This window comes from Sapajus apella, unplaced genomic scaffold, assembly GCF_009761245.1.
Source record: "Sapajus apella isolate SASKATOON/1434 unplaced genomic scaffold, GSC_monkey_1.0 scaffold11, whole genome shotgun sequence".
Classification (NCBI taxonomy): Eukaryota; Metazoa; Chordata; class Mammalia; order Primates; family Cebidae; genus Sapajus; species Sapajus apella.
The window spans coordinates 6,180,797-6,201,316 of record NW_022436951.1 but is presented as its reverse complement, the minus strand read 5'-3'; the positions used below and the strand labels follow the sequence as shown (position 1 = coordinate 6,201,316).

The window sequence follows — 20,520 nt, the reverse complement described above, 5'->3', positions numbered from 1 at the left end:
AGACAGACTTGAAAAGGGCTTTTTTAGGTCAACAAGACATTAAAATAGCACATCTCACCATTTTTCCCTTCAACTACATACATTGTGACTTAATGGGGAAAGTATAAGATCTTGATCTCTCATGATCCTAACTGCATTCATGGCCTGTGGTTCAAGGGTTACTAAGATTGCAATAGAAGAAAAAAAATTAAAAAAAATTTTCCAAAAAAACCTACCACAAATATATGGTTTTATACTGCACATAATGAACATTTCTGAATGTACTGTGTTGTTATTATAGTCCTTATGTATGTTTAATTATAAAAGTAACACATCTATCCTCTAAAGGACTGTATCTGATTAACTCATTGGTAAAAGATTCTCTATCTCTATTCTGTATCTCTATCCACACACAAACCAAGCCACAATTGACATAAATTCCTATTTTTACGCTTCCCAAAGAAAAACACAATCCTGTTGGTTGACAAGACCGAGATTGAACAGTGACGTAAAGAGCAGGGCTACAGCCTTTCTGTAGTTTTTATTTGTCTGCTAAAAAGGAAGATATTTGTATTTTTTTTAGGAACTTTGCTAAAAAGGAAGATATTTGTGTTTCTTTTAGAAACTTCACCCCAACAGATTTATTCTAAACACAATCCTGACTGTGTTGAAAGAATGAGGTATAGTTCGCTTTGAGAAAATATCCTAAAGGGAAGTTCTGATCAATGATTCTCAAATTTTTTCCAATCCCAATATACTTTTGGGATAAAAAGTCATTCTTCTCAGTATTAATAGTAATTAATATAACCTTTTGATTTTGTTTTTATTGTTGGTGTGGAGAGAGCAGAAGGAGCTATGTTAATTTGTATGGCTTTTAAAAATGCCAAAGATTATTCTGATACCCCGATATTCATTTCCCCCAGTCCTCAATCCTTCAGTAAGATGGGCCTTCCCAACTGGAAATCATTATGTGAGTTTTCCAAAAACAATGAATTATAAAATGTTCCATCACAGATTACTTTAGTGCACTTAAAACTTGACTCAAAATTTTACAAGCATTGATTTTACTTTCAGAAATACGTTTCTGGGCAGATGTGAAATTTTCCTTTGGGAATACCAGTCTACCTTACTGTTTTGGGGGCATCCAACTCTTAGTGTAGAGGCAGGTGGGGAAACTAGATTAAATGTTGGGTGAACTTGTCTACCGTTTCTATCTTGACATCTAACTCTCAGGTCAGGGTGAAAGTCCTCTCTCCTGAATATAGGATAGGAATTTTCTGTAGTCTGAGGGAAAGGCTGCTTTCTACTGAGGTCATTTAACCATCTGTAAAAGATATTTTTCCCTGTAAATATAATCATAATACCCATTATCACTTGTTAAAAAAATAATCATTATTTAATAGTTCCATCCAGTCAGTTTTCAAAAATGCCCATTTCTTTTCTTTCCCTTTTCTCAGTTTGTTTGAATCAAACCATATTCATACATTGAATTTGACAGAGTCTCTGAATCTGTTGAATTTTATCTCCAGCTTTATCTGAAGGAGAATGAAGCTATTTTAGATGTGATATATAAGAGTAAGGAAACTAAGTTTAAAAAAAAAAACTCCCTATCTCCAGCTTTATCTCTGTCTTCTTTTCCCATTTTCTTCTGTAATATGCTTGTTAAAGAGACCAGGTTGTCAGGTGAAATTAGTTTTCTACAATCTGGATTTTGATGATCATATCACCATGATATTGTTTAACATGTTTCTCTTTCCCCCAAACCATTGTTTTTCAGTCATAAAGGATAGATATAAGCATTCAAACTCCAGAAATGGCCTTGAAGAGCCTCAGTAACCACAGCTTTTACAAGCTGATACAAGTCAGTTGGCAAAGGATATTGAGTTAGGCAGGGCCAGCCTTGGCAATGCAATTGCTGCTTCCTCAGACCTACAAAAATTCTTTGTTTTCTTTGAAAATAGGAAAAAGCAGCCTGGTGCGGTGGCTCACTCCTGTAATCCCAGCACTTTGGGAGGCTGAAGCAGGTGGACCACGAGGTCAGGAGTTCAAGAACAGCCTGACCAACATAGTGAAATCCCATCTTTACTAAAAATACAAAAATTAGCCAGGCATGGTGGTACGTGCCTGTAGTCCCAGCTACTTGGGAGGCTGAGGCAGGAGAATCACTTGAACCCAGGAGGCAGAGGTTGTGGTGAGCTGAGATCACGCCACTGCACTCCAGCCTAGGCAATAGAGTGAGAATCTGTCTCAAAAAAAAAAAAAGACTGGGAAAAAGCTACAGGATAAGTCATTAGGTATAAGCATAGCTAGAATTTTCTGCAAAATAAGCTTACACACATGATAAAGACCTCATGATTCTAAGCCTGTCTCCCAGGCTCCCTTTCAAGTTACCAAGATTTGCAGAGTTAGTTCATCATGATGAAGATGGTGAGTGCATGTAGAATAAATGTATTCTTGGTAAAAGAACATTACCATGAAAGGGAAAGGAACAATTTTAGATGTGATATATAAGAGTAGGGAAAATTATTTAAATTAAAAAAAAAAATCAAAGGAAATGTAGAAACTAAGGGCTAAGGCAGAGACTTGTCCCCTCTTTGGGTTCCTTCCCCACACCAGGCTTGTTGATTGTACTTCCCTAACTCCACTGACCTCTGACTATGGCCACCGTCTGAACCCTAGTCCAGGCAACACCGGATGGATCCTAATCTATGATAACTTCCTTTCTGGTCTCCCTGCCATCCCTCTACTCCATGCTCCAGGGTCTTGCTCTTTTCTTACCTACTTTTTTTTACACAAAGACAGCACATTCTTCTTAAAACTCAACTCTGAGCTCATTTCCCACATTGATCAAACTTCTCACATGGCTCCAGCTTGTGCCTTTCTGGCTTATTTCTCACTCCTCCTCCCCCCCACCCTCCCACCGCCAGCCCCACGTCACTCCCACCCTAGTGTCTGCCTCGACTCTCTTCCCCAGCATCTTCACCTGAACTCCCCTCCTTACCCTCAGGTCTTACCTTGCATGTCACTCCCTCCAGGAAACATCTCCTACACACAGTGCAGCCAGGCAGCCCCATCACCGGTCTCCACCTCCTCCAGCCAACTGTGTCATGAAAACAGGGACCATTTTGTTCAGCACGCCATCCCTGGGGACTGACAGCAATTATGTTTTGAGATTCCAGAGAGTCTTAAGTTATTATGTAAAGTGTTGTGAAAGTCTCCACTTTCATATTAAAAAGTACTATACGCTGCATAACATTTTTCAGAAAGAGTTATTATGGGACGATGGAGGGTCAAAGTTCCAAGGTCCTGAAAGTATTACACTGCTTCCCTGGGCAGTGTGAGACCAGAAAAACCAACACTGGACTCTTGACTTAGGGAAATGTTGCACCCTACTGCCAATTTATGCACTTGGCTTTTTTTCTTTTTAAACAGGCAAAGAGAGCTCTGCCATGCTTTTCCTGGAAAGATTCACTGATTCAATCTTTCTGTTAGTATTTGGTGGAATGCCTACTAAAGCCATGGCATGCGATTCTGCCCTAGGACACGAGAGTTGTGTGTGCCTGCCGTTGAAAGCATGAGCATTACATGGGAGTTTTCTGATTGGCAGCTAGTTTGCTTCCCTGACAGGCATTTCCAGATGGGAGGAAAGATTTATTTTGGCACCCTCAGCTCCAACTGGAGTGAGCACATACACACAATAACCACAACATTTACTCTCCTTCAGTACTTAGGATCATCTGCCTTCAAAGTTGGGAAATGGAGTTTACCCTACGGCAGAATAGCTGACTCTTGGTAACTTTCAAGGGGAGAAAGGGCCTCTCTCCTCTCCCTCCCCTGCAGCTGAGTACAGCAGCTTAAAATAGAACAATGTGTGTTTGGTGTGTTCGTTTCATCCTCTGCATTGATAACAGGTATACAGTTACAGACACAAAGAGCTAGATTCATGTCTTCTGCAGCCTCCAGAGAATTCCCAGAGTTACCCACGGAGCAAGAGCTGGGCCTAAAATGTTTAGTAAAAAGAAAGTAACCCAATATATCTACATATTTCTAACACTGCTGTATCACATGGCTTTATTCTCCTCCTCCCAAAGTGATCCTCGGATGTAAATGCACAGTGGAAAAAATTTTTACCAAGAATGATTCTTAGCGACCTGACACACCCACACTTTCCTCAAAACAAAACAAAGTTAATACATTAAAAAATCTAATTAGAGAAACTGGTATGCCTGCTATAAATAGCAATCTTGGAAGTGCTTTGGGTGAGGGTACAATACTGAACATTTAAATGCTTCCGCTGGAGAATGCAGGTCTAGCTTCGTAAACCCAATGTGAGAAGTCAGATTGATTTGCTAGTTTGCGTTTTATGCATTTTCTAAGATGTTTCTTCTTGTTTTATGACCTCTTAGAAGCACTGACCTCATATTTGCCTTGTGATTGAATGCTTTGCCCGTCTTGCAGCACATCCGTGATCAGTAATGGTATTACTTAATGAATAAGTTAGCACGTAAATTTGCAGTGTGGAGGCCACATCCCTGCCAGGATGCTTCTCAGCAGCTGCTTACAATTCTTTCATGTTCTCTCCCTTAGGAAATGGTCTGTAACAGAATTGAACAGATGCTTGGTGTTTGGCAGCATTGTGAATGATACTGGTTTTCAAAATTTAGGTTATTTCACATCAGATAATTACAATTTCAACAGCTTTTAGGCCTTTAATGTGTTGTGGTGTTCACATAAATACTTAACCTCTGATGCCACATTCACCCCTCCCAAGTTCCCCTAACCTATTTGTTGGTTCTGACACCACCATTACTAAATTCTTGGCTCTCAAAGTCGAATCTGGTAAACACGCATGGGCAGATCTGACTTGGCACTAAAATTGCTCCTTCTTTCTAGATGAGCTTTTGCAGTCGTTCCTGATAGTGCAGTCGTGTTGCCAGGACTCCAGTGTATAGGTTAGCGTTTCCCAAGTGCCTCTCTCCTGGGACCCTCGCTTCTGACACACGGATCTCTTCTCTCTCAACTTGACACACTGTTCTGTCTCACTGATTGCTGTGCTCCCCTGGACCTGTGAGCTTTGAGAGCAGACACTAGGTTGTATTTCTGTCAAGGATTCCTGAGAGTGGCATACAATAAGTGTGCAATAAATGCATCTCAAAGGAGCTGAGGATAATTAGCTAAAAATAAGGAAAATATTGACATTTTCTTCTTAATCAGCTTTAATGTCAGAAGACTCAAAAATCCACATCTGAGGTGTTCTTACGCCCCTCCAGGGGCTGTTAGGAAACACAGTGTAAATGGTTTGGGCGTGCAGAAAATGCACTGTGAGTGGATGAGCCAATGGAAACGTTCTCGTGCTTCAAAGCACTCGGTGGTAGATGAAGGGTGGTTTGTGTATCCTGATGACTGATCCCTGTTCATGGATCTGACTTCTTTATGCAGTTTATCTCCCTACTTGAAATGTTTTGCCTTTCTCTGCATTTGAAAGTTATTCCATACACATTTATGAGGCATTTTGCAAACTCTGCGGCCTCCATAAGCCTGCGTATACCAATACGCTTCTCAAGAGCCACCATTTCCTTTCTTTCCCCTAGGAAATCTTGTATAGCTCTGTCCCCTCCCTGGATATACAGGAAGCAGCCCTGACAGAGCATCTACCATATGTCTTCATGCTTCGTTCCCTTCCTTGTCCTCATTGCATGTGTGCTCTGAGTCATGCAGGGCAGCTATTGTCTAGCTGAGGTTGTCAATTCATTCATTACTGAGGCCCTGTAGTTAGCTGTGCTACCTGAGTGGTACAGGGGACACTCACTCTGGCTGTGTTTATTTGTGGTAATTCCTGTTTGGTTCTTAAGAACACAAACTTCTGGAGCTACCAGCGGCAGCACTGACTAGCTGTGGGAGAAGTCACTTTGGTATTCAGGGCTTGTTTATGGAGTGGAAATCATAGCAGTGACAGTAACAAAAATGTCTGTCGTACATGCCTCCTGGGGGACCTGGAGGTGAGCTCACGGGGAATTATGGCTGTGAGCGTGCCCTGTGTGAATCTGTAGGCACTGGCTAATGTCAATGACTCCTACACTCTGAGATTCTGCTTTAATATTATAAACACCAACTTCAAAAGCCCTTTTGCCTTCTTTGCCAGAGAGTATCAGGTGTAAGGTCCCTCTTTGCACTTGCATCTAGGGTCTGCCCAGAGAGGATCATTTCCTCAGTCTTGGCTTGGGCCAAATGATGGCATTCTCACTGACCGGGTCCTGGCTTTGTCACTAATTGTTAGGTAGTTTCAGAGATCGTGTTGCATGTTACTTCACCCCCTTTCTGCTGACTGGCTGCCTCCTGAGTCCTGCCTACTGCAGTTCATGGGTGTTTCTGGATGAGAAAACTGTTTATGAGTGACTCTTGAGAAAACAATTAAAAGTCACTGTATTTTTTATGTTAAAATTTAAAAATCTACTTTGCCAAGAAAGTTTATGACCTTGTAACAATTGGGAAAACTCCATTTGTCATAAACGTAACCACTTTCCAACTGATGTACTAAAGCAAAGTTTTAGCCACTTTGCCTGATCAAAAGGCCATGAAACCTTCATGCCGTCCTAGCCTCACCACTAACTAGTGGTCATGTACTAACTTCTGTACATCACTGAGCCTTTGGGGTTCCTTGGCTTCACTCACCAAACCTGGAGGGCCCTGGCCAGTTTTAGGCATTTAATTTTGGCTTTTTGATGACAGAATTGGTTTCTGAGGGTGTCTGCAGATTCCTTGTGGGATTATGTGCTCTACAATCAAGTTTCCATTGCATTAAGATAAGTACAAGTTAGAGGCAACACACCGTGGGGTTTACTTAGCTTGGAACGGAGCTGGACGCATGGTTGCTCCTCAGTAATTATCTAAATAAGATGTGATTACATCAGAAGCTGTAAATGGCTGAGAACATTGGTGTTGCAGTAAAGATTATACTTATTCTACCTAAAAGTACTAAAATCCTAATCTTGATTACAGGTTCATTCTATAATTGGTCAGTGACTTTTTTTATTTTACCTGTCATAATAATTGCTAGCAACTACTGGGTATAAAAAAGATGCCGGTTGTTGAACATATGTACTTGTTATTCCATGTGAAGGTCATTTTTATTATTCCCATTTATAGATGGGAAACTAGGTCTCAGAGGGGTTACATCACGTCTCAATGTCTCCCTGCTAGCAAGAAGCTGAGCTTGAATTCAAACTCAAATCTCCGTGTCACTAAAGCCCCCTCTCTATTGAGCCATGGAACCCCTGATGTGATATGTGGCCTCTAGGTTGGTACTGGATCAATTTATTATGCTAAAGTGCATTTGTTGCCTTAAGTCTTTTCTCCACATGAGCTAAATATTTTTCACAATTTTTCTGTACTCATGTACTTAGCTTTTCACATCATGTGTGGTTGAACATTCTACTATTTGGTGGGGTTGTGACTTGTCTAATTGTTTGGTGAGAATCTTACTTATCTACACAACAAAAGAACTCCTTGAGAAGAGGAACTACTATCTGTACATTTGCATTCCAGCTCTAGTTGCAGTGATGAACTCTTGCTATAGTACATTACAAAAATAAGTCATTGATTGGTAGGTTGAATATAGTTGCTTAATTATTCTCACCTGCTGAATTTGCAGAATTTGTCGTTCATCACTCATTCAAGCCTTCAAGTAGCCACTGGGCATATAGTGATCAATATAGACCATCATGTATTACTATACTTGAAGGGCTGTGACCTGGAGAATCACAAGCTGATATGTTATTGCAGAAGGAATGAAAGTGAAGATGAACTAAAGGCATACACTTTAAAATAATAGACTTTTTAATAATCACTGTAGCACAGCCAGAAATTTTTGCTAATGAATTATTCAATTAACTTTTCTGAAGCCTAAGATAATTATGCTGTTATTCCTTTCACATATGAATAACTTACATTTGTATAAATCCTTGTTGTATTTACATCTCTGCCCAAATGATATCATATTCCTATTTAGTAGGGAAGAATATTTATTAGCTTATTCTTCTCTGGATTGATACTACTAATTCTTTTAGGAAAAGAGAGTAATTCCAAAGTTACAAAGTCAGGCTTAAAGTATTCTCACAAAACATCTTGTAATAGCTTCATGTGCTATAGGGAATCTTTTTTATTTAAAAAGTACTCCCTTCCTATAATAACTTTTTGGCTGTGGAATTTCTGATACAATTTGTTTTGGTTATTCTGGAATCTTCCCTAATACCTTTAGCAATAAAACAGGAGCTGATAAAAATCATGAAGTGTCTTTGAAGCTGGCTGAGCTTCTAGACCTAATGAGTGCTTAAGGCTCCATGTCAACCTGGAAAGTCACCTGGTAAAGTACCCTTTTGTACTTTTCAAAAAAAAACCCTGTCCTGTTCCATACTTTAATCAACAACTCAACAACATAGAAGGCATCTACACAGTGTTTCAGATGACATAAGCCCAGAAAGGATGGCTTCTACTACCTATGCCTGTGATCATGATTCAGAATGACTTCAATAGGCTGCAATGCTGGATGGAAACCAACACAATGAAGTTGAGCAGGGTATAAGTGTACATTTCTGCTTTTAGATTCAAAAGGCAATTGCGCAATGATAGGATGGGCAGCAACTGAGCTTGGCCGCAGTTCATGTGACTAAAGGCTTAATGTGAACCAGCAGTAGGAAGTGGTAGCTAACAAAGAATGAATGCAGCCGTGTGCTTCCTCAGTAGAAATATTAATAGTTCACTGTAGTCTGTACTGACCGCACTGTATCAGGAATAATTTCATTCTGAGCACATTTAGGAGACGCTTTGACAAAACAGAGTCGCTACTAAGAGGGTGTTGAATCCAATCCAAGATACATTTATTAGACTCCTGTTTGGGGCAGGCAATGTGCTAACCAGGGAAGGCAATAAAGATACAAAGAGATGTTGCCAGTCTCTAGCCTCAAGGAATTGAAAATTTAAATAGAGAGCCAGATGGGTACACACATGAAACCAAGAAGCACAAAGGAAATGTGGAAATTCAGGGGCTGGGCTAGTGGTCGGATTTCCATAGGAAATAAGGATGAGAGCAGAGGAAGCCTTAAAAGCAAAGAGACAGAGACAGGGAAACTCAAGGCATATCTAAGGAATACTGAGTAGTCTGCATTGCCTGGCAGAATAGGGTAGACCTGTGTAGGAAATGAAGCTGAAAAAAGAAGGTTTGGGCCAGAATGTGAGGACATTGACTGGCAGGCAGTGAGAGGCATTACAGGATGGTGAGCATCTGAAAATATGATATATGAGGATCAGTTGGAGAAATGGCCCATTTCAGTCTGTAGAAAAGAAGACCAAAGTCCCGTGGTAAACGCATATCAGGCTTGCTTTGGGTTTCTCCAGAAACAAAAATTTATCTCAAAGGGAAACTGTAAAAAGGAATGTGATTTTAGATTTCTAAGCAGTTTTTTTTTTTTAAATCAAAGCTGCCCAGTGATGAAGACTTTCCCTAGAAGATTGTGAGCACCACTGTGGCAGGACTCAGAGAAAGTTTGGTAACTGACACTCTAAACAGAGTTAGGGGAGGAGTGCTGCAGCTTCACCAAGTGGCCTGGGCGTTCTAGGGACTACCCATGGTCTTTGCAATGTGTAATTACCCATGGTTGAGGTTTTTTTCTTTCTTCTTTGACTTAGGACATCCATTAGTATATCACCTTCTCAACAAAGCCACCATGTTATGACTCTACAGTTCAATGAGAGATGTTAAACTAAGTACAATGCAGGTCCCCGGGCTAGGACAGTAGCCACTCACCATGACTGTGGCACTTTACAACTTCCACATCTTTTTTTACGGTAATATATGGCTTCCTTCAAACATGACTTTAAGCAGATTACTGTCACAGTTCCCCATTGGGTAGATCAAATGCAAATCAGTGATTGATACCAGTCTAGTGTGAAGAGGACTTTACTTTACAGAGACTCTCCAAGGCAGCAGGCATAGTGATCAAACAGTGGCCTCTGGAGTTGGAGAGACTTTAGATGCCAGCAGTGCCACTTATTAGCGGTGTGATCCTGAGTGAGGGACTTAATCTCACTGTTTCCTAATCTGTAAATGTGGGGTGACCATTTTTAGCCCCCACCTTGAAGGGTTCTTAGGAGGATTGAAGGAGGTGATGCCCTCAGCACCGTGCCTGACAGTGGACTGTAATTTGACCGTGTTATGGTTTACAGTGGTGTTTCAAGGAGCCCTCGAGAGCTAAAAGTACTTTTTTAAAAACAAAAATAAAAACATCACTGTCATCACATGCCACATATTCTTAAGGCATCACATATGTTAATTTTTTTTTCTTTTTTTGAGACGGAGTTTCGCTCTTGTTACCCAGGCTGGAGTGCAATGGCGCGATCTCGGCTCACCGCAACCTCTGCCTCCTGGGTTCAGGCAATTCTCCTGCCTCAGCCTCCTGAGTAGCTGGGATTACAGGCATGCGCCACCACGTCCAGCTAATTTTTTGTATTTTTGGTAGAGGCGGAGTTTCACCATGTTGACCAGAATGGTTTTGATCTCTTGACCTCGTGATCCACCTGCCTCGGCCTCCTAAAGTGCTGGGATTACAGGTGTGAGCCACTGTGCCCGGCCCCATGTTAATTTATTGAATTCTCAAAAACATCCATTTACCAAGAGAGTGAGGGCTGACATACCTTGACCAGTCTCAAGCTAATAAGTGGGAGAGCCAGGATTCAAGCCAAGCAGCCCTGGAGTTGACATTGATGACAACCATTTCCTTCCAGTTCCTACCAACATATTTCCATTTTCCTCCGATTCCATTCCAAATCACTCTGCTAGATAATTTGATGTGTTTTATTAGTTTAGGCCGGTTTCACAATAATTTTTTACGTCCTATTGACTGTAATAAATACAGCAAAGGCTTAATGTTTATGTCCTTTGCCAGAGTACCAAGACGGTCCTTAATAAATGTTGAAAGAATGCACGAATAAGTGAAAAAGTTTTTACTGTAGAAGTAATTAATAGTCGCTTTTAGAAGAAGCACATTATCCTGAATGTAACTTCACTACCTTTACCGACTCATTCAATTATTTGTGATGAGCCATAGTCCTTTGAATCCTTCATTTAAAAATCATTGTTGCCGGGCGCGGTGGCTCACGCCTATAATCCCAGCATTTTGGGATGCCGAGGCGGGTGGATCACGAGGTCAAGAGATTGAGACCATCCTGGTCAACAAGGTGAAACCCCATCTCTACTAAAAATACAAAAATTAGCTGGGCATGGTGGTGTGCACCTGTAATCCCAGCTACTCAGGAGGCTGAGGCAGGAGAATTGCCTGAACCCAGGAGGCAGAGGTTGCGGTGAGCCGAGATCGCGCCATTGCACTCCAGCCTGGGTAACAAGAGCGAAACTCTGTCTCAAAAAAAAAAAAAAAATCATTGTTTTGTACCTGGCTCCTCTTTATCTTCTGTGTAGGTCTTCTATTCCATACTTATTTTTAACAGCCATGTCCCCAGTTCTCTCTCTCTCTCTCTCTCTCTCTCTCTCTCTTTTTAAATCATTTAGTGGGACTATATTTTACTCAAATATATCCATCCACTAATTGTGCTTGTTCCAAATCCTGGTGACTGTATCATCAACAACCACTCTATTCCTAAATTCCAGATTGAAGAATTATTTTACCAACCATCTCATGCAACTCAGGCCAACCAAATGTTACTTCTATATCCTTTCTCTGTACGCCTTCCTAAACCCCGGAAATCTAGTCAGGAGAAGTGAAGTTTGATATAAGGGACTGTTCACAATTTTTTTGGATAATTTTTGGGATTCCTAAATACCCCTTGAAAAAAAAATCAGACTATGAAGCCGAGAAGAAAGTATGCACACAGGTATTACGAAACCAAAGTAGAATGTGCAGAAACAACTCCCACCTGTAGAAGGAAGAAAGCTATAAAAGTGTTGTGCCACTGGCTGTGGAATATATCAGCAATAATTCAATTCCATTGCTTCCCTTGGGCCTGGGGGCAAAAATGTAGCTTTTCCTGTTCCAAGGAAAGAATGTTCTCTTACAATGGTAACCAGAAACAAGGGAAGCCAATTGATTCTAGAGTTTACTCCGACAGTGTTTTCACTCTATGAAGTGATGCTGCTTGATTGTTTGGCTCTGGTCACTGAGAGAATAATCTCCCACTCCCTAGGTGGGACTAATCTTTGATAGATTAGATAAGAACAACTGATGAGCTTTTAAATGCTAAGAAAACTAATCAGAACTGAAAGCGGGTGCTGTTGGCCACAGCCCAAGAAATATGCAGACTGAGATAAAAGACCCTTCTGAACTTTTTCTCCATCCCACCATCTTCTTTTGCCTCCTCGTCTCCCTTTCTTTCTCACTTTTTCTCTTTTCTCTGTCTCTTCCTATCTGTCTCTCAACTCTATCTCCACAGTCTTCCCTTTCTCCTCTCCTCAGCCCCAGCTCTAACACCAAAGATTTCATTTTGCACACTCTACTGGCCAAAGCATGGACCTGAATTTTTAAAATGTATTTTCTTGTATTGTAGGTAAGATTCACATTGCTGGATTTAATTTAAAAAGTAGACAAATTGGTGATTCACACTTGTAATCTCAGCACTTTGGGAGGTTGAGGCGGGTGGATCACCTGAGGTCAGGAGTTTGAGACCAGCCTGGCCAACATGGTGAAACCCTGTCTCTACTAAAAATACAAAAGTTAGCCGGGCATGGTGGTGGGCACCTGTAATCCCAGCTACTTGGGAGGCTGAGGCAGGAGAATCACTTGAACCTGGAAGGCAGAAGTTGCAGTGAGCTGAGATCGCACTACTGTGCTCCAGCCTGGGCAACAGAGCGAGACTCCATCTCAAAGATAAAAAAAGAAAAAGAAAAACAAATAGACAAGGTGAACATATTTTATTCTCTGGTTGTTGATGTTATTTTAAAGAAATATATCTGTTTGAAAAATCTTAATTTCTGTTTCAAACAACAAACTTAACCTCAGTCCATTGCAGAGTGCTGAGGTTGGATTATGGTTCCAGAATCTTTGCAGGGTGTGGTTGGGCACAGGTGTGTGTGGCTCCTTTGAGAATCTGCTGCTCCCCGGCCTCATGGCTGGGCCTGGAGTCACACTCCTGCATCAGCTGTTCTTTGGCAAAGCAGGGCAGATTGAATTGGTCTTTAACATTCATATATTGCCTTCAACTTCTATGAGGCTTTCATTTCAATTCCTTTTCTTCTGTGAGGGACAGGCCTTCCATGGGAAGAAAGGGCACCCCTTGAGTCTGACATGCTCTGCAGTCAACTTGAGAAGCCCTTTGGTTAATTTTGGACAAGTCAAGCGTGGTTGTGGAATTCGGTCCCATTTAGCATCCTGCCAGCTAGGAAACATGCCACCTCCATCATCTTCCCAAGACAGTCGTGCGGGAAGGTCTTTTCCCTAACAAGAAACACAATCCAAAGTAAAGACGGCTTTTGTGGAAATTGCAAACTACTCACCCAGTGGTCAGTTGTAAATCACGGTTCTTTGGGGAAAAAAGGGAAAACAGGCTGGGGCTCTGGCCCTCAAAGAACTTCCTCTCATTAAACCAAAGCAATTTGCTGCCCTCTCCAGGCTCTTTCTGTGCGTGAATTCACTACTTTTCCCGCTACCATCAGTGCTCCTGATGGTGCTGGTGAATGGGCACCACGCGGAGTCAGGGCTTTCCACGTGACAGAGGTTTCTTTCCAAACCCAACCTTTACAGGTAGATCCAAGCGTGGCTTTCGTCAGCCTGTTGCCCTCACTGCCCAACACACACTTTTCTTTTTGCTGCTATTTTCTGTGGTCCTGGGTTTCTGAATCTTGGCAGGAGGACAGTCATTCCTTTGTGCTCGGCTGTTACAATGAGGTAGCCAAAGAAAGGGTCTTGGTCTGAGGCTGTCAGCTGTTACTAATCACGACTCCCCAGCCCATCGTGGGTCCCGCTCGCCTCTCCCTCTTGCTCTGCTTAGCACACATAAAGAAGATGAATTACTCCCTGGTTCCTCTTCAAAAAAGCATATTGTGTGGCACATTCCAATACAGTGAGCGAAGGATGGGCTCATGTGAAGGGTAAATGGGTATCCAAGTCACCTCACAGCGGGGCTTGCGCCGGCAGCTGTGGGCCTCTGAGAAGTGAATTTCAGAGCTGCCCCTTCTGAGAGTTTCTCACCTTGCTGAGAGTGAGAGGAAGTCCCTGCGGTGGGCTTGCTGGCAAACCACATTACTGGAAAGATCGCCGGGCTGTGTTAAGCTGTCATGAGAGTCAACTGAACGGTCAAGATCAGCGTACAGAGAAATAAAACTTGACCACTCAGAGGCCGCCACGGGCTGCTTACCCGGGAGAGGCAGTCTCCACCCCAAGGTTAAGCCAAAGGCGCTAGTTCTTTGGCGTTAGAGGTAGCGGTGGCGGAAGCTGTGCCTCAGTTTTCTCTCATTGCTTCCGAATTAAAGTTCATTCTCAAAGGACAACTATAGCCAGAGAAAAGGGATTGTCTGCTCAGTCCTATCAGACTGAGGATACAAGTGATTTATTTGACTTTTTCTGTCACTAATAATGTCTTCGCCACTGATATTTTTTCCACTTAACAATCTTTCAAAAGAGAATGTTTCTCTTTTGCTTTTCTGCACTTCGTTTCACTACAGATCAAAGAAAAAGACGTGTTGACAAGTTTTAAGGGTCAAATTAAAAAAATCAGTTTCCCTGATAAATTATGTGCCATCACAAGTGGCAAATCTGTAAGGACGCTTCACTTGGTGTTTTCATGCAGTGTAACGTTACAAGGCTAATAAAATGTCATTTTGTGATATTATAAGCAGCCATAATGGGAAGGAATCTTTGGCCAGGATGAAAACACATGTGAAAATGCTTGGGACTGTGAATTCTGCAAAATTGTTCCCCGATCTTCATGAAGATGGTTTCATTCTCTTTTACCAAGAATCACTGATAAAAGTAAATTGCCTTCTTTGCTCAAAATTCCATGAAGTGAACCTATCTAAAATGTATTCCCTTGTTACAACATCCATAAAATTTCTGTTCAAGTGGAATGACCTGATATCAGATATCAGTATGCTCATTCTGTGGACTCCACTAGTGAGATGAAGCAAGTTTTTGGATATGATGGGCAGCCCAAGATCACAGGAAGCGAAGATGACAGGAAGGGAAGACTGTACATAGTTCATGGTTCCTTTTTTTTTTAGATGGAGTTTTGCTCTTTTTTTACCCAAGCTGGAGTGCAATGGTGTGATCTCGGCTCACCGCAACCTCCGGCTCCGGGTTCAAGCAATTCTCCTACCTCAGCCTCCCAAGTAGCTGGGACTACAGGTGCATGCCACCAGTAATTTGTATTTTTAGTAGAGACAGAGTTCCACCATGTTGACCAGGCTGGTCTCGAACCCCTGACCTCACTTGATCCACCCATCTTGGCCTCCCAAAGTGCTGGGATTACAGGTGTGAGCCACCATACCCGGCCCATGGTTCCTTTGTAAAGCCTCTACTGTTAACCAAATGGGAGTTTATACAGTGTTTGCAAACTGTTTTTTTTTTATCAGAAACTACAGTAATAAATATATTTTGTATTGCAACCTGGTACTCACACACATACACACAGAGAACTGAAAAAAATTCTCACAAAGCAATACTTACCTTTACCACATGTGACACCCTGTGATATTTTCCATTCTCTTTGATTAGTTGATGAAGATACTAGTTATGACCTACTAAATTGACTTCATGAAGGCATACATTTAAGCCACAGCCCTCTCTTTCATTCCCTTCTCTGCATTTCTATTTTAATTAATTCACTCATTCACCTGTTAACATATGGACAGATAGAGCCATAGCAGTTTTTTTTTTTTTTTTTTTTTGAGATGGAGTCTTGCTTTGTATGCCAGGCTGGAGTGCAGTGGCACCATCTCAGCTCACTCACTGTAGCCTCCACCTCCCAGGCTCAAGCAATTCTCCTGCCTCAGCCTCCTGATTAGCTGGAATTACAGGCATGTGTCACCAAGCCCGGCTAATTTTTTTGTATTTTTAGCAGAGACAGGGTTTCATCATGTTGGTCAGGCTAGTCTCTAACTCCTGACCTCCTGATTTGCCCACCTCAGCCTCCCAAAGTGCTGGGATTACAGGCCTGAGCCACTGCACCCAGCCTATAGCAGTTACTTCTATATGATGCTCATCTGCAAGAGGGAAATACATTAGCAAAGGGGAAAATGATATAGGAGTGCCAGAGGGAAGGCAAAGGAAGGGATAGCAAGAGGGTGCCCTTTCCATAGTGGTGAGTAATAAGTGGAGATTTTCCAGCCTCCTGGCCTTCCGACCAGCTGAGGGCCACCTTGCCGGGAATTCATTCCCAGCTCTGAAAATGAAGCTCTGGGTGATGCTGAGTTTGCATTGTCACTCTTTCCCCACAAGGTTTGTCTCTTATTGTTCCAGACAGAATGAACCTCATTAGTTTGGATTAATTGGGGGAAGATCAATCAAAATTAGTGAGTCAGAATTAAAGAGCGTTTAAACAAAAGCAATGTCAGAATTTGTCATTCATATAGTAACCCAATCTAATTGTTAAAAAAAAAAAAAAAAAAAAAAAAAGCATGCGGTCTCTGTCCAGCATAACAACAAAAACAGTAATAAGAATGGCTGTTTATTCAAAAAATGATTATTGAATCCCTTGTCACTCTATGTGCAGACACTGTGCTAGGCACTGAGGCCACCACAGTGAATCAAACAGATGGTCCTGCTCTCTTGGCACTAAAATTCTGGTAGAAGGGGACATAGAATGGAAAAAACTGTCCTTTATCAAGGACCTATTTTGTACCCTTTAAGTGTGTTTTCTCTAATGTTGCAATGTAGATATTATTAGCTTATTTTCTACATCAGAAGTAAGGCTCAAAGGTGAAATAATGCTTTGTGACCAGCTTGTTTATTATGTACCTGCTTAATGAGTAATAAGAACAGGTACATAACAAACATTTGTTGAATGCTTACCACGTGCTGAACACTAAGGGCTTTCTGTATGGAAGCCCCTTTAATGCCAGTGAAAACTCTATGAGGAAGCTTCGATTTTTCACATTCTACAGAGGAGGAAACTGAGACTTGGAGAAGCCACATGGGACTGGGCCAAAAGTAGAGTCCAGGTCTTCTAATGTCAGAGTCTGGGCTCTTAACCACTACGCCACTGTATTTTAGATTACATTCTGAGGCTATCACTGGCTTACTAACTGTGATGCAAAATTGTGACATAATCATTAGTTACCAACAATTTGGAAACTAACTTTTAAAGATTTGTCTTCAGTTCCAGAACCCTTAGAATTGTAGCACTTTGCAGTATTTTTACAAGATAGTCTATAAAGGAGCCAGAAGAAAATATTTTTGTGCAGGAAAACAATAAAGTTCTAGAGAGAGATTTGAAGTGACTTTCTCCATGCTCCCTCCCCACCTCTCACTGCCTTTCCTGGGTGAGTTTCTTCATCCTCTTTCTCACTCTCTCCCTAGAATGGCAGTGTGCCCTGGCTCCAGCAGTGGGCAGCTGCCTAGGACACAGGAGCCCATTTTTTAATCTGTAATTATGATGTATATTGTATTTTTAGAGTTTGATTTTCTTATTAAAAAAAAAATATTGTATTCACATGAATACAGTACACATTCACGCTCATCCTTGCTTTCCTTATAAGTTTGCCCATCTTGAAATTCTAGGAGGATTGAGAACAGGCAGCTTTCATTAGATGTGTGTTTGAGAAACTCATTGTGGAGAAGGAGTACATCTAAAATAAAAACTGAAACAGAACAATCTTCTTGACTCAGCAGTTGCCATCATTCTTTTCTGTTCCTCCTGGACCTGGTCCAGTGGCTCTGGAAGAACAATGAAACATCATGGGGATAAGTGGGAAGACAATTCAAAACAGAAGGCTGCTTCTCTACATTTCGTGTTTTAACACTGGAGACGGGAGCTGCTGGGGGGCGTACATGGATGCATATTAATGTCCAAGACACGGATTTTCCGAAGACAGGAGAATAAAATCCATGCCAGTGATGGAAACTTAGGAGCTTGGCACTTTTTATGTTGTCCTTTAATACTTGACTGAATATATATTTTATTTATCCAAGAAGTAATATTAATTATTGTACCAAAAGAGATCTAATTTACAATACAATCTTACAGAGTACCACATACACATTTATGAAACATTCCCTCTCTGCCCCTCTAAAATCCCATGAATTTGGTGTATATTTGTTGCACCAAATGGTCAAACCAATGACCAAAAGACTATCTTTATAATTACCTGTCAGTGCAAGACTCTCTTCCCTTCCTCTCTCTTTCAAGTGACTACTGCCTAAAATACTCAGGTATTTGAAGCAAAGTTTTAATCTTTTACTTTCTAGAAAGTGTCTTATTCAGTCTCCTTCTGATACTTAACTCATTGTTGAATGGAAGTAGGTTTGCAGAAATGATTGCTTGTTTGATAAGTTGTTATTTATAGGTAGATTTTTAGAAAAGAAAGTAAGATTCAAGTGCTCACAGCAGCCAGCAAATATGCAGGGCTCTCCACCCTCTATTAGAACATGTTCTGGGCTGTTTTTCTAGGATGATGAAGAGTTTGCACTGATATTATCAGCTCTCTAGCTAGTCCTTCTGGTGATCAGTGTTGCTCAGCTTGACCTCAAAGTAGGTTTAGGGAATGCTGAGTAATTGGATGGAGTTTTTTCACAATTATATTCCTCCATAGAATTATCCTCAAGCCAAATGGCTCATCTTAGCAATTAGCTCAAATGCAAGAAAGTTAGAGAAAGTCAGCATGGAAAACAAGCAAATAAAACATGGGTGACTCCTAGTTTGTCCATAAAAAGAGAGGTATAGCAGTAAGAACACTCTCTTGGAAATGTGGGTTCAAATCCTGCCACTGCCATTTATTAGCTGTGCCACACTGGGCAAGTTATTTAACTTCTCTGGCCTCTTGTTTCTTCACCTACAATATAGTATCAACAATATCTGCATTATAAAATTTGTCATGGAATTAAATGATTATTACCATCAATCAAAGATACGACTTAGCGAGTGAGTCTTTGGACCAGATAAAAGTTAACTCAAAATGGATAAAACACACATACAAATGTGTCATTGTAACGGAAGGAGCCATTATGGTACTTGTAGCAATAGCACAATATAGTATTTCTTTGGATTTTGCGGGGGGCGGGGGTGATTCTGAAGACAGGTTTTTGTAATAAAGATGTCATGATGTCTTGAATTGGGCTGGTTTAGCTAAGCCCAGATCAAATGCAGAAAAACTAGTCAAGATCGTTATCTTTACCACTTGCTCTGGAATATGTTTCTCAAATATGTATTTAGATGAATGTGTGGCAGTTGTAACACACTCCCACAATTACCTACATACCAAAGTAACTTCCTATCTCCCCATCATCCCAGTGCTCTTTTCTCCCATCTATTTTAAAGCGATAACGGTCAATGTAAACTTCCTCCTTTCCAAACATTTAGGGCAGTTCTTGCTGAAGCAGCCCTTTCTACAAAGTGATTTAGTGCCTTAACCTTGCCCCAGACACTCTGACATTTTTGTTTAGTCTCTGGTGTAAATGTTAGACTCTCATATTTCTTGAGGTTGGAGAAAGGAAATGGTCACAGAGTTTAGGTGAGGGAGAGGAAAGTAATGTCCTGCTCATTCGGGGTTTGTCTTCCAGAGTTCTTCCTCCATTCTCCTGATGCCACCTGTATACAGGCCATTGTGTGTGAACAGATTGTACACATTTGTCCTGCTGTTGCCCGGATGACAGTGTACTGCCTTGTTCGTTTTACAAGCCAGGGTACCTGGAACAGAGGTGATCGAGTAACTGTATGGGACTTCGATCCTCCTTTAAGGGAAGGACCCACACGGAGATGTGGTTAATGAATATACCTCCCTTACCTTTTTTGGCTGAAACAATAGCAGCTGCTACTTTATTCTCTTTCAAAGGATAAGGGCCAGTATGCAGAGGTGACTGAGGCCTTTGATTTGAGTATTGAATCTCCTTCTGTGCTTTTGGGGAAAAAACGCCTTGATGGTTCTCTTTAGCTGTTTAGAATTAGAGAGTATGAAGAAAATGCTTTCACACTGGTTTTTACTTTAAACATTTTTTAAAAACCGGTAAACTTTATTTTCTAAAGTTGGCAGCCCCGTAGCTGTGGGTCCTGGGATAAGTTTCCCCATCCCTCTCCGCATGGTGCGAGGAGAGACATTTAAGCCTCATTCTTTGTTTGCCACTTTGGTTTCCAGTGCTCTGCCTTGACCACTTAGCGCTCTCTCCAAATAGCTGTAGGTCGAAAATAGTGGGCAGGAGCGTCAGAGAAGAGTTGGCGTGAGAACGGAACAGCACCACAGAATAGAAGGAGAAGGGGAAAAAAGCATCTCGGAGGAAGAAAATACTGCTGCCTGGTACTCCCTGGTCCCAGAGATATCCGGCGTATTGTGCTTGCACCACTCGCCGGCTCCACAGGGAGAGAGCCGGAAGAATTGCAGGCGCTGGTGGC

At 41.5% G+C, this 20,520-nt stretch overlaps 1 protein-coding gene and 1 long non-coding RNA gene across 3 annotated transcripts in view; one reads left to right on the top strand and one right to left on the bottom strand.

Moving 5' to 3' along the window:
* The window catches only part of SLC1A3 (solute carrier family 1 member 3), an 80,133-nt gene that overhangs the window by 40,440 nt on the left and 19,173 nt on the right, over positions 1–20,520 (top strand). The window lies entirely within an intron of this gene.
* LOC116552265 lies at positions 2,310–9,053 on the bottom strand. Its single transcript, XR_004269304.1, has 3 exons — positions 8,979–9,053; positions 3,909–3,914; positions 2,310–2,327 (listed from the first exon to the last, which is right to left on the bottom strand). It is a non-coding gene; the product is annotated as an uncharacterized LOC116552265 (long non-coding RNA).